Source organism: Euprymna scolopes, chromosome 9, assembly GCF_053919585.1.
Source record: "Euprymna scolopes isolate OS-2025 chromosome 9, ASM5391958v1, whole genome shotgun sequence".
Lineage (NCBI taxonomy): Eukaryota > Metazoa > Mollusca > Cephalopoda > Sepiida > Sepiolidae > Euprymna > Euprymna scolopes.
In genome coordinates, this window is record NC_136490.1 from 31,034,978 (window position 1) to 31,048,582 (window position 13,605).

A 13,605-nucleotide genomic window follows, 5' to 3' on the forward strand; every position below is an offset into this window, starting at 1 on the left:
TTTATTGACAGTACACACATGAAACTCTAGTTCTATTCGAAGTAACTTCCTCCAGCTGCAATGCACTTATACCATTCCAACAACTTCTGGAAGGCTCTATGGAAGTTCTCCTGTGTGAGCGTATCAACGACCCTCATCACAGCCTCTTTCATCTCTTCGATTGTCTCATAAGGACAACCTCTAAGGCTTTTCTTAAGCTTAGGGAATAACCAAAACTCACAGGGAGAAAGTTTTGGAATATAGGGAGAGTGAGGAACTATCTTAGAGCCTATTTTCGTCAAATAATCTATGACAACGATGGAATTGTGGACTGCACCCTCGGGATAAACTTCATGCAAATTTTTTGCATCTTCAGTTCCTCATGAATAATCGTGTGTACAGTTCCCACACTGATATCAAACTATGCACTTATTGTCTCTATAGACACACGATGGTCCTTATCTATGAACTTCTTTATATGGCCAATCAACTCTGGTGTTCTGACTTCTTTATTACTCCCACACCTCTCAGCATCACTCAGCAATTGTTTAATAAAAAGCACTAAAGCTGAACGGAAATGCTTAAAGGCGCACATACACACTGTGTTCCAACCGATGCCACTAGCAAGTCCGAGCATCATAAGATGCCACGAGTTAATACAGTAGCAGATAGCTCTCTCTCATATAATTGTTACAGATGTAACCTTTATGAATTCAAAATAAAAGACATTGTTGTATATTCAAGGACAGATTATTTCCCAAACACTTAAAAAAGTTAATCTGATTGATTTTGATTTCCTTTTTCTTTGAAATTTATTTCTCTCCCACTGCAAACCCCAATTTAATTGCTTATTCTCTTACTAACATGAATTTTTTTTTTTACTTTACTCCAAAAAAGATATATTGCCACTGAGACGTCAGAGCTATTATGAATTAGTATTCATATTTGTAAGGATATTCTAAGTGGGGAGTTGTGCAGAGAGACATTTGTTATTAAAGTAAAAAAAAAAAAAAAAAACAGCGAGCAGAAAAGGAATTCCAAACAGTTTGAAAAAATAAGCTATCAAAGCCAAAAACTTTTCAGCAACTGAGGATCTTTACAGTGAAGAGGTGAGATTTTGCTGATTACCAGGTTGGTCGAGGATATTTATGGCAGATTAAATTTAATTTGAACATGCATTAGGTTGCGTCCTATAAATCTGGCTCTGTATCACAGTAGCCTCTTACGTTTCATTGGCAATGTGACTAAAGAAATAAATGACAAGAGGAAATAAAGCTAAAAAGAAACGAAAAAAATAAGAAAAAAAGGAAAACTGTAACAAAATAATGAAAGATGGTCATAAATGTTGAAAAAAAAAGTAAAAACAAAAGAAAACAGAAAATTAATAATAATGGAAATGAGGATGGAAAAGATGAGGGATGAAATGAACACGAATAATTAATGTTACCATGCCAACCAAAAAAACAATCTGACAAATCTTTATGAAGTGTTAACAAAACAAATAAAAGAGAAAAAACAAAATAAAATAAAAAACAAAATAAAAAAAAGATTAAAAAGGCTATCATTGAAAAAGAGTACACGTTATGAATAACAAAACACTAACAAAACATTTTTTTACCAATATTATTGCCCAATCTCTTCATACCCGACCCTTCATCGGTCCTTTAAAGAATTTTTTTTTTTTTAAATATTCAACTGGCATGACATGAATATTCATGAAGAGCCATTACTAAATGGCCAAGACGGACATCAGTGCCCTCATGTGCACACGTGCTTTTGTGTGTAATGGCAGAAACTTTTTCATCAATCATAGCATTGTTCAATAAAAATAATGACCATTAAAAAAAAAAATGGAAAATTGAGCTGAAAATAAATTAAATATGAAAGGTTTTAAAAAAAAAAAATTATGAAATAAACAAGCGTAAAAATTTTTTTTTTTAATTTGTTGATTTCAAATTTGTAAAAAGTAGAAAATAAAAAAAGCACAAAACAAATTATTATTTAAAAAGAAAATCAATTTACTTCTAAAAGTTCAGAATGAAATTTTTTTTTTAAAGATTTTGAAAAAATCCAACATGAAAAATTAAAAATTAAAATCCCTTTTCCAATTACCATTTATAATGAAAAATATGGCAACGAAAATGATTACCAGCAAATAACTATGAATAGGTTGAGCTGTCTTGTAAAGGAAATAACGGTTTCATTTAATGTAATTTTCTATAAAAGTAAATCTCTCACGTTATCGATAGTGTGGCAAAGTAATTGTATTTATGCAGAATAGGGACCGTGCTATCATCGGAATTGTAAAATGCCGAAGGTGCTGAAAGAAAGTTTTCTAAAAATTTTTTTTACACAAACGCTGGCTAGTTTTTTTTTTTTTAGATATAAATATATTATTTCTGTAATCACAAAGATAATTCAATGACAAATTGAAAAATGAAAACCGTATACTTTTTGTTGTTATGAAGAAAATACAATGAATAATTATGTGACAATTTTTATGAAACTTCATAACAATTAAAATTACAAGAAAAAAAAACACTCATTGTAAGGTAAGTTTTAAGAATAGACATTTATTTTTTTGTTTTTATTTTTCATATGAATTTTATTATCTTTTCTTGTGTTCAAATTAAGATAAATATTTAGTTCTTGATATATAATAACCCATGACAGAAAAATAAATGTTTTTTTTAAATAATGTTGTCTGCTACAATTTCATTGGCTCATCATTTCGGTACCTTTTAGTGTTTTACGTAAACTGCTCAGAAAATTCTGAAGATAGCACGGTCCTTATATTCTACATAATTACCGAAAAATATATGTGAATAAAGAATATGCATATATAACGCTATAATATGAGCAATTAGGAAAATCCTCTCCAAACACCAATATCAAATAACACTCTACTTGAGAATTCTTCCTTCAAACTCCTCAGCTTAACGTTCACGGGCAATACGAACTGGAACAAATACATTGAGGACATTGTGAAGGCTGTGGCAAAGAAAGTGGGTTCCCTATAATGTGCTAGAAGACAACTCACACCTGAGAGTATCCTGTACTTCTACAAGGCCACCATTCATCCATGTATGGAATATTGTTACTACATCTAGGCTATCTGCCTCTACCACTAGCATCTCCCTCTTGGATAGGCTCCAAAAAAAGAGTTCAATCTAATACGTCCCACTTTATCAACTAAGCTCCAACCCCTGTCCCATCGCCACAATGTTATATCTCTGTGCCTGTTTTACAAGTATTTTAATGGATTGTGCTCTGATGAACTCGTTACACTTGTGCCCCCTCGACGTACATACCCCTGACAAACCTGCTTAGCAACAAAATCACACCCCTTTACTGTTGAGGTCCCTAAATGCCAAAAAGCTTTCTACTCTAATAATTTCTTCCCTCATACAGCTAGACTTTGGAATTCCTTTCCTGCTACCAGCTTTCCTGACTGTATTAATATGCAGAAGTTTAAATGTAACATAAACCAACATCTTAATTTTTCCTAGGCATTGTCCCAAATAGTAGCCTTTTATATCCAAGTGGCGATATACCTTGTTAGGGGTGAACGTGATTATATATATATATATATTGCTGTCAGCGCAGTGGATAAGGTACTTGGCTGCTGATCAAATTGGGAGCATTCACTATATGTTGGTTCAATCTCTATCTAAAAGTGCTTTATTTCTCTGTGAGCATTTAGAGACATAGTGACCCTCTCGTTCCAACTAATTTACATAGTGAGTCTGTACATACCATAAAAACTTATGTAAAGTAGATGGCACGATAATAGAATTCTTTACCTATATAATATCCATCAGTTTAATATAGAAGTAAAAATATGTTTACTCAAACAAGAGGAATTTGTTCTCGGATCTGGCACAGTTTATGAATTGTGGACAAAATTAAACTGGAACAAATAATAGTAGGGGTAGTCTAGTCCAAAATGTGTGTATGTGTGTGTGTGTGTGTGTGTGTGTGTGTGTGTGTGTGTGTGTGTGTGTGTGTGTGTGTGAATAGATCAAATATTTCTACATTGGGGAACACTGTAGAATAAAATATCAGAAATCGTTTTTGAAATCAAGATAAAGAAGATATTTTTGTTCTTTTTCATAACATGAATGCGAAAGCAAAATAATTAATCTAGAACATAAAAAAAAACTACATCTGATCTCTGAAACGTTTTTGTTTGTTTTTAAGGGAGGTAGTGTTCAATCAACACTGCTGAAGCGCCATGATATAAAGCATTGTTTTGTTTTTAAATCACTGAAACAATTTTTCATGGTAAACAAATGATGATCCTATTAGGACTAGTGTGAATTCTTGGAAACAAACTAATACAGCGATTGCAAGAGATTAATTACAAACAAATGAATTTTCCAATGAAGAACTTTGGATTGGAAGATTATTTTTCAATAGTGTGACCCGGATATAAGAAACTTATCCCCCCCCTCCAGGCGCTCTTATATCCGGGTTACACTGTGCAGTAACAAAGGCTATAATTTGGAACCAGAGAAAATCTCTCATATTAGTTTTTCTTGTATTCAAGTCTCTTATATCCGGGGTTACACTGTATCAGAAAAATGGATATAAGAGAGATTTCCTCTGATCCTAAATAAGAACCTGTGTTAATGTTCAGTTTAACCCGGATATAAGAAAGCCATGGGGATCGAAGAAGTATCTTATATCTGGGTTATACTGTATAACTTTAAAGGTTGAAAAACTTTTAATTATATATATATATATATATATGTGTGTGTGTGTGTGTGTGTGTGTGTGTGTGTGTGCGTGTGTGTGTTATTATTTCAACCTCGGGGATTTTGCTTAAATCATTACAAGTTGTTTCAATCGACAGGACAATAAAATTACCCTGCCAGATAATCTAAGTCAAATGTCAAATACATATATATATATATATATATATATATATATATATATATATATATATATATATATATATATATATATATTAAAGTAAAAGATGGTCACACACTTTTTGAAGACAATTATTTTTAAAGTAAAATTTATATGGGAATTTGAAAACTTTAAAGTGTCGAATAATAATGATAAAATCATTTTTATTTACTGATTTCTTTTTTTTTTTGTAAGTCCGGTTCGTGAATTTCTTTTTCTTTTTCTTCATTTTGGTGTTATGGCGAAGAGAAGAGAATTCACGTGTTGTTCCGGTGATTTCAACCCGCTCGAAACTGGAGAATTATACACTTGAAATCACCGGAACAACATGTAAATTCTCTTCTCTTCGCCATAACACCAAAATGAAGAAAAAGAAAAAAAATTCACGAACCGGACTTTCGACCCTGATGAGGCTATATATTAGCGAAATATCGGACTTACAAAAAAAAAGAAATCAGTGAATAAAAATGATTTTATCATTTTATTCGACATTTCAAAGTTTCCAAGTTCCCATATATATATATATATATATATATATATATATATATATATATATATATATATATATATATATATATATAGTGAAATTGTCTGTGTGTGTACATTTCCCTACCCAATTACTCTGTCAATTCTCAGTCTACAGACTCGAGATTTGACATAAGGGGTATTGAGATTTGGGAAAATCTTTTTAATTGGTTTCGGCCAGAAATTTGGCTATCAAAGGGTCAAAGTTCAATGATTTGACCTTTGGAAAATCTACTAGAGCCTATTTTTGGCGCTTTTTTATAGCCATAAAATGTTTCAATCATAGTCATTTGTTTTCCTAGTTTTGCATATGAATTACAAAATATCTTATATTTCCCTAAAACATCTGGCCATGATGAAGGGGAGACTAAAACTTGCTGCTATGGTTTCAGATGATCTGAAATAACAGCAAAGGGAGAGTTGATTCCAAATATTTCTCATATTTTATATCTTCCCTCTTCGGTAAATTTCACAGTGTATAAGGATTATTTGATACTGGAGATATTCATAATCGTACCCCATTTTCAAAAGAGGGAAGATATAACATCTGAGAAATATTTGGAATATTTCAGATCATTTGAAACGATAGCAGCAAGTTTTAGTCTCCGTTCCATTAAGGCCAGAGGTTTTGAGAAATTATATATATATATATATATATATATATATATATATATATATATATATATATATATATATTTATCTGTAGAAATATATTTTCTTATAATATATACCAATCCTTATTTAAGAAACTCAATGTAATTACAGAGCAATATAGTGAATAAATAACAAAAAACTATATTCCAAAATTCGTGATGTTGACCATCTTAAAATTTATTCCTTTAATTCCAAATTTTAAATTTTAAATTCAAAATGGCGTAATGGAAACATATTAAAGGTATTTGCAGCTTTTCTTCCAATTTTCGGATTTTAATCATGTCAAATAACACTTTATTTCTTTAGACGGATTGATTGTTGCTATTTCTCCTGATGAGTTTAGGGCATAATAGATTCACTGATTGATATAAGAATTAAGTGATTGATTTTGTGCTACGAAACAGATACTGTCAAGAATTGTAAATGTCAACTGAATTAAAGGAATAAATTATAAGATGGTCAACATCATGAATTTTGGAATATAGTTTTTTGTCATTTATTCACTATATATATGTGTGTGTGTGTGTGTGTGTGTGTTTGTTTGAGAGTATATACATCTATACAAATATAAGAGACATGTGTTTGTATATTTAGACGATTTGAAAACTGATAAAAAATTCTTTAAGATTCTGAGTGTCATGCGATAATACTGAAAATATTAAAACAATAAACACTGGCAGACTACAAAATTGCACCAACTTTTCCATGCTTTGCCATGCTGGGTGTGTGTCATACATGGGTCAAAATTATGTTGCTATTATTATTAATAATGAACACTTAGAGGCTCCAAAATCATTGCTCAAAATTCCACCAAAGCAACCCTGGCAACTTTGTCCCAGAAGATCAAAATTATCGTGCTAGTTATAGTTAAAAATGACAAGGGTACTTACCTTAAAGTTGCAACACATTTCAGAAGTGGAAATTTAAAAGCACTTACCTATAAAAAAAAAAGAAAGAAAAATTATATGAGACAATGTATATGTATAGGTTATAATCTCTCTCTATCTCTCTGTCTGTCTCTCTCTCTTATATATATATATATATATATATATATATATAGGTTTTCGTAGAATCTTCCTCTCGTAATTTATTTTATCAGCATTTTTGCATTTCTTTCATTCAGAACATTTCTACATTCTGAAATCCTCACCCTAACCAAACTTCCTTCATCTTCAGAGAGCTCAAATTCCAAAACTAATTTTCCTACTCTTTTTAAGCATCACACGCAGTAACCAATTCTGACAGGCAGGCACACACAAGAAAATTCCAATACCAAAATTGTCAACTATAAGAAAAACACTACAAAAATCGACAACAGAAGACAAAAAAATAGCAATACATATGCCACCCTTTATACAAAGAATTAAATAAAAAGAAAAGAAAAAAGAAAACAAAAGGAAAAACCACACACGCTTAAATTGATTTTATAAGAAATCTTTTAAGGAAATGTAGACGCACATAATGTTTTTTATTTTGTTTTGTTTTTTTACTACAGGTGAGACAAAATTTCAGCTCACATTATTCTCTAAAGAAGTTTTATATTTCTAAAGAAATTCCATTCGATAATAAAGACCAACGTGTATTGATGTGTATATGAATAAATATAAATCCATCTTGCCAGGGAAAAGTTAACAAACAAAAAAAGGTGACGTTTTCTATCTTCTGGAAGAAAATATTTGAAGTAGTTGATTTTCGCTGAAGAGGAGTAGGGCTCCGAAACACGCGTGTCCGCAGATTACTGCTTTTAAAAATAATAAATAAATAAATAATACGTCCAAATAAAATTGGGCGACTTTCTAAGAAAAACACCGGTTCTCCGAGGCGGAGACATAAACATTACTATCGTTTAAAAAAATCAAAACAAAAACCACTTAAACAGATGAACGATAAAAACGAAGCAGTAAATTGTCTATGGCAACATAGCGCAGTGGATTAGGGCGCTGGACTGAAATACATAAGGTCCAAGGTTCGAATCCTACCAACAGTCAAGCTACGGACGCTGAAGAGGAGTAGGGCTCCGAAACATGTGTGTCCGTAGATTACTGTTATATTCATGAATTTATATATTCATATAAAAATATAGAATTAAACCAATAATTTAACTTTTCATGTATATATATATATATATATGTCCGTAGATTACTGTTTTTTAAAATAATAAATATATATATATATATATATATATATATATATATATATATATATATATATATATATATATATAATAATTTATTTATTTATTTATTATTTTTAAAAACAGTAATCTACGGACATATATATATATATATATATATATATATATATATATATATATACATGAAAAGTTAAATTATTGGTTTAATTCTATATTTTTATATGAATATATAAATTCATGAATATATATATTAACACTTAGGAAGCATAATTTGTTTTGTTCATTTTATAGCTTTAAAGTTAATAAAAATGTTTCCAGTTAGAAATTTGAATTTAAAATCTGATATACAAACTTTTGTTGGCAACTGTCCGTCTGTCCGTCCATCTCGAGAGACGATGGTGTAACAGTGGAGCTTTGTAGCTTAGGTAGGGTGATATGGGAGGATAGCTGTTGTCCTTGCAGTAGTCTCCTCCTCTCCACAAAACCAGAGGATCAAAGGAAACGACAGATTCAATACAACTTAGCTCTAACTACGCAGCAGGAGTTGGTAGTGATGACAATATAAAATCAGGCTGCTTTAGGGACTCTGTCTCCGGGGTTTTTTTTGTTGTTTTTTTTTTTTTGGCCAAGATAAACGTGTAGTATCTGTTCTTCAAATGCTGCACTTTCATTTCTTGTTCTCTTTCAGTGGAGGAAAAATCCTTCACGACTGAGACAATTTTTAATTTTTATACCTTTTCTCCACGTTAAAAAACGACCCTGTCCCGTGGGGGGTACATTGTAAATAGGTACTCTTTTAGCCTTTATCCTGATGGGAAAATCCCTCAAAGTAGCAGAGGTTTTGAATCAGAGTTGCCTTCTCCTAGTTGAGCTACTATCCAAAGTTGACGAGCTCCACCTGCCTGAAGTGACTGGTTTTAAGGCGCCATTGGACATCCTCTGCTCCTTCTTCCAGTTAATATAAACAGTTTTGTCGGGCTTAGTACCTAAAATATATGAGAAGGCTAGGAGCTGGACTTTCTTCTCAGAGGTCATTTTAGATACACAAGATGAGGAGATTTTTTAGAGAAAGGGAGTTTATCCCTATTATCACCCACAGGTGTGACAATCACTTTTATACCAAATATAATAAAAAATATTAAATAAAACTGGATTCTAAGTATAGAGTAACCTCTAAAAAATGGCACTGATAGAATTACTAATAAAATTCACAACTCTTTCTTCAATCCAACTATATTTAATACAAATAAACTTTAATCTATCTTTGACTTGTCCACCAAACTTCCTTTGAATCGATGTAAGGAGCAAACAGGAACAAAAGATGATTATCACAAAGATAGGAGATGCATATTTGCCTTGGTCTTGAAAAAGTCAAGGCTATAGGTAGAAAGAAACCAGTCAGCAGGAAGAGAGTTACACAACTCTGCAGTTCTTGGAAAGAAGCCACTGGAATGGAAAGCTGTATTACAATGAGGTATCAAAACAGTGAATTGAAACAAGGCAAGAACTGAATAAATCACACAATTCTGAAGAACACATAAAATAATAGCATTTACAGTAAAGACTGAGACTAGCAACATCACGTCTGCAAGAGAGGGGTTGCAGAGAAAACAACTAGTGGGGGTCTAATCAAATTATAGATACATTCTGCTCCTTATCAAGGACTTTTCTCTTAAATTAGACAGGAATTAACCAGCCAAAACAACAGTTTTCCATATATAGTATAGTATACACACACACACAGTTATATTAAATGAAAGATGAGGAATAAAAGTTATATATAACTTTATTATATCACAGAACAATAAAAAACAGTAAAAGGAAACGTTTAGCTTCGAAATGCTATGAACTAAAGCGATTTCTTAATTTTCCCTTTACATTTCCTTATTGTTTTGGTGATATAATAAAGTTATATATTACTTTATAACTTTTATTCCTCATATTTCATTAAATATATTTGCTTGCTCCTCTTAATAGTGTGTAGCTTTTCTTATCTTGATAAGTTTTGCTTTGCAAAAGATTTTTTCTTTGATAACATAATTGTACGTGTGTATATATATATATATATATGTATATATAAACGGCTATATATCTGTCTGTCTGTCAATCTCCATATTTTCAAAACTAAAGGTTACAGAGCGGTGCTAATGGCCTAAAATGATTGAATTTTTTACGGGACATTCTTTTATAGGTCTTTAGCCGGTTAAAATTGTCTTTAAGTGGTCAAAAATGGGTCAAGATTGAAAAAATCGTTAAATCTTTTATGCATTCATCTTAGTTTATTTTTAATTCTAATAAGTTTATATGCATGTCACGTTGGTACCGTGGTAACGTCACCAGCTTTGAATACTACAGTTTCGGTTTCAATTCTAGCTGATGGCACCCAAATACATTTTTTTTTGTTTTACTTTTAAAATCACAATTCTATAATAATATATACGAAATCTGTGTAAATTAAAACATCATATTTAAGCATATTTTACACCCGGGCAAAGTCGGGCGTCTCACGCCCCGCTAGTACATATGATACATCCTGACAATCAGTTTAACGACAGCTTTGTTGCTATCAGGCTGAGATATGGTTTTGTTTGGTCCTAAGAAGTTCACCCTTCCAGGTTTTACTATCTCTCTGAGAAGGAGTTAGTTTATTGCTAATCGCCTAAGATGCTCCTACTGGAGAATGCTGATCTTGTGTTTAACTCTCTCTAGAGGCAAATACATATATATGTATATATATGTGTGTGTGTGTGTGTGTGTGTGTGTGTGTGTGTGTGTGTGTGTGTGTGTGTGTATTTTGTTTAACAGCAGGGATAATTCCTATTTGTTTCTCTTGTGATCCATTTTTTCCATTTGGCAGGCCAGTGTTCAAACGTTCTGTTCAAGGGTAAAAAGAAAGTCGCCATAGCCGTCAATGTTTTCAACTTCCATGAGTCGTCTTCAGGCGAGTGATGAATTAAAAAATTGCATTTAGTGAATTTATTGAAAAAATCATTTAAAAGTGCTAGAGAAACAAACAGGAACTGTGCCTGCTGTTTTACAAAACGTGCTTAAGAGAAAAAATGTTGCCCAAATATACTTTATATATATATATATATATATATATATATATATACTAGCACGGCGCCTAGCATTGCCTGATTGTAAAATACCAATAAATATTTTAATTAATACAGAAACTGAGACATGTGCATGCAAATATTATGTTTTTTTTTCTAAGTTTGTAAGTTTAAAAAAAAAACTCGAACTGAGATCGAAACCAAAATCTGAAAAACGTGGGTCGCGTATGATAACCATTAGACCAGCTTGACATGATCTTCACAAACCCAGCCTGATTGCCAAGCTCCCGCCAGCACTTGTGGAAAAGCCACGATCCTAGTTACAAACTAGTATTGAGGTGGTGATTGAGGCTGAACATGGCTAAATTGAATAGATGTCAGCTCTACTATGTACTCAAGTTACATAAATCAATTTTTTTAATAAAAGTTTTAAAATAAAGCTGTAGTGTTGTTTTATCTAGGACTTTATCGTTCCACCATGTCTAGTTAATTATTAAAGTATCTTTAGATAACTTTACTACTGAATTTACATATACATAAACAGTATATAAAACAGATCATGGCCTCTGTTCAGTCTTAGGATATAATGAATACTCCCTGTAAGGGTAGTTGGGCATGTAATTGTGAGGCGAGAATTAAACTTTCTCCAACAGTACCTCCTCTCCTGAATCGGCACTGGTGTGGTCCAGTGGAAAGGAAAAGTCCATGACAACTGGATACAATGTTGAGATAAGCAGTGAGCGCATACAAATACTCATTTTAATAGTGACCAAATTCAATGTTGTTTAACTTTACTGATCTAATCGAAACCGGTGTGTAAATGTAAGTCTGTCATATATATATATATATATATATATATATATAGCAGATCGGGTGTTGCTTTTTGTAAACTTGAATTAACTTGAAATAAGGTGTTTTGACCTCACTGTTATTGCAAGAACGAGCCCAACTTCTGCATTTATTCTTTAGAACTGTGACTGCAAATACGATACATGACAATGTTAAAAAGCCGCTGACACATACGTAGCATCAGCAGCAGCATGACACATATGCAAATGACCAAGCTATAGCACGAGGTGATGTCACAGCAGAGAAAAGAAGAAAGAAAAAAAAAGCAGAGAGATTTTTGGGACCTCGTAGGTGGCGACTGTGACTTGGAATTACATATTGGTGTGAGAGGAACTCATAAAATAGGATACAATCCGAACTTTTAACAAAAAATGGTCAGATGACCATGCAGTGTGTGGCGAGCTGCAGATATAGCAGCTGGGTGTAGCGGTGGACTGGGAGACAGGTAATTGACCTGAGAGAAATGCAGAGATCCATCTAGATTGTCACTGGCTTGGAAAATTATGTGTCCGTGGTTTGGTGATAAAACAATCATCATGACAGTCTCGGTATATGTGTCGGATCCGAGTAAAAATGTAACGGTCACGTTACACCACTATTGGCTTCTGTTTGCATACAGCCATGTTCTATTCCTGCTTGTTACTCATGTAATTGTTTGTTTTTTGTTTTGTTTTTATTCAATTTTCACCCCAAACAAGGCACAGTGTCACTTTGAAGTAGGGGGCTATTATCGGGGACATAAGTTGCAGGAACATTATAAAGGGAGATAAGTAGCAAGTTCACATTACACTTGAACTTCTGCATGTCAGTACAGTTAAGACAGCAGAATCCAGGAAGGGAGTTCCAAAGTCTAGCAGTTCTAGGGAAGAAACTATTGGAGTAGAAGGCTAGGGATCTCTACTGTGAAGGGGTGGGATTTAGCTGCTTGTCGGGTTTGTCAAAGGTATTAACATTGAGTGATACAAGTGCTTGTAGTTCGTTGTCCTGGGATCTCATGTGGCTCAGTAGATCTGCTTTTGACAGCCAGGTTCTGCCACAGGAACCACACACATGGTCAGGCTGAAATGTGTCTAAAAGGTTTCTATCATTCTACCACTCCATAATGGACGCTTTATGCTTCATTGGTTTTTGTTTTTTTTAATGGATCTTTTTGAAAGCGTAAAACTTCAGTCGAGTAATACGTATTTTTCACCATTGCAACATGTTTTAATTGTTCATTTTCTGACGTCTTCCAGTTATTAATCAACCCAACAAAACCTAAATATTATGGATCCATCTTGGGACAATGATTCAAGATCACAGCTTCTCCACTTATTTATTGCAGACTATTATCCTCATCTTCGAGTTGTTTTTTGATGACGTTTTGGCCAAATAGTCACAGTTAACTACCTGACGAAGGCCAGAAGAATAGTTGGCCGAAACGTCGTAAAAAAACAACAAAAAGGTAAGGATAATAATTAGCAATGAATAAATAATATAAATTACTCATCTCAA